Genomic DNA, 2,579 nt, shown 5'->3' on the forward strand with positions numbered 1-2,579 from the left:
CAAACCTCAAGAGTAATATGCATTTTATTCGTATCTATAAACAGTTATGTATCTATAAAATATATTTAGAATAAGAAAATTTTATAAAGTTAGATGTATCCTCCAATAAAAAAATATAAGACATGATTTTCTACACATAAATGAGTACAGAAATATCTGGTATTTTTATTTTTGACTTCTATAGTTCATATATGATTTATAAAACACAACTGCGTGTTCAGATTTTATTTATTTGCACAAACAATACAATCCATCATATTATGATCGTAAACTAAGAAAATATTGAATGTGAACTGAAAAATTTGATGAAAATAACAGTAATCTTGTAGATAGAAATTTTTTTCTTATCTAAAGAAAAAAGAAATATAGGTTATGAATTTTCTTTTTGACACACAAATGCTGAATTTTATATTATTAGAACGAATTTAGCTCGTAAATCTTAAAAAAAAGGAGCTTAAGTTTATGTAATTTTTATCTGGTAATTTGTTATTATGATATCGTTCATTGCTTTTATAATATACAATATATTTTCGCTAATTAAAAATAGCGTAAATTTTTTTCTTAATTATTTGGGACTGTTTTCATGCTGCATGATGTAAAATTAGAAAATCTAAAAAAAATTTGCCTTTTTGTTATTACAATTAGTTCAAGTACGTGTCTAAGGTTTTTTGTTTATTCACACATAAATAAACGGCTCGCAAGTAAAATATATTTTTTTACGATTTCTAATTGAAATTTGTCCTTCGTACCTATGATATTTGCTATGCTACATTTAAAATAATTTCAAGAATATCTTTTCTATTTGTAATAATGTAACTTATATTCTTTATTTAATATTGCATTCTATAAATGTGAAACTAGAATAAAATCAAGCTACAAAAGGATTATTTTTTGACTATTTACAGTATTCTAGCGTTTTTCTGAATCTTTTTTTGTTTTTTCTGCTGTTTCAGATTGAAGGAATTTTTTTTGGACGCTTGATAATCTAATAGCACCAAACCACAAAAATAAATCCATGCTCTAGTCACTTTTTATGCAGAAAAAATTACATAATTCGTATAAATTCCAGTTAAAATATATATACTAAAAATAATAGTATTCTAAGTAAATGTTCTTATTTTGCAATTATTTGCCTTTTAAGGTCGAATTTTTTTCTATTATACTTTTTATGCTAAGATGAATTTACTTTTTGCTAAAATTTCATCCTACCATAAAAATCTTATTATTGTGTATTAGCAAGATATTTATTTCAATTCAAGAATGCACACAGAAATTTTTTTACTCAAATATATGGTTTCAAAATTTAACGAATAATTATATGTTATACAGTGGGTATCTTAAGTAAAATAGACACAAAAAAAAATATGATAATATCTAAACTTTTATATTGTACCGAAATCATGAATCAGATAAAACTTTATTTCAATTATGAATCAAAAAATATTCAAACAATAATTATAGCGTTTATATGCAAATATTAATAGAAAATTAAAGATTTATCACACTTGTCTTCTTTTTATAATTTTTTAACAATTTTTGTGCAAGATAACTAGTCTAATTTTAATATTTGATTTAATAATCAAAAAATTATAAAAAGAACGTAAATAAGAGCAAAAAAATAATTTAGAAATGAAATTAAACAATTTTTCATGAAATCTATAAATTTTCAGGCTTTTTTTTAAGATACATCATCTAAAGATAAAAATAGTATTACAATGCCATAAAATCCAGTTATCTATATATTGAAATCTGTAATTTTATTGCACCCTATATTTGATTACTAATTATTCTTTCTGGCTTTCAGAATTTAATTTAAAAAAAGCAATACTAAGATATTATTTTAATTCATTTAAAAAGTATTTCTTGAAAGCCTTCTTTTATTATTTTATTTTTGAAATGTTAAACACTGAAGTTTTTTTTAACTACAAATCGTTAAGTAGAAATATCCATTTTTTTGCAAATATTTCTATATTATAATGAATCTTTATTATACATATTTTAAAAAAAGTTACTTTATAAAAATTACAATTAAAATAAAAGATTAAAACTAGAATAATACCATATGAAATTACTTGGGATGGAGTGTTTGCAAAATTTCATAAAAAATATGTCAAGGAGTTACAAATCACGGACGAAGTAGAAGCATACATGCAAGCTCTCACACTCTGCAAGACACTTGAACTCATCTCATTTGCGAGAATAAGAGCAGTCGATAAAGATAGATCGGGGGAAGGTGTCAAAATATGCATCAAGGAGATGTGCAATATTCAAAATATGCTGACCACGTCTAAATAGATAAAATTGATAGAAAGAAACTTAACCCATAATTAAAAGTAGATCAAAATAAAAAAGATAATACATATTTTTAGAATAACGTAATTTATTTTTAAAAGCATATATGATTCGTTGTAATCTTGTCTAAATATAATGAAAGCTCCAATTTTATTTATTAAAAATGTATAATAATATATGTGCGTTTTTTGATTTCTAAAATCACTTAATTTTTTTATTCATTAATGTCACTTTGAGAATAAATCTAGATGATTTTTTTTTCGTTTAATATATAATCAAACTATTTA

This window comes from Rhyacophila brunnea, unplaced genomic scaffold (genome assembly GCF_057557595.1).
Source record: "Rhyacophila brunnea isolate RB1 unplaced genomic scaffold, BYU_Rbru_1.0 scaffold_168, whole genome shotgun sequence".
Taxonomy (NCBI): Eukaryota; Metazoa; Arthropoda; class Insecta; order Trichoptera; family Rhyacophilidae; genus Rhyacophila; species Rhyacophila brunnea.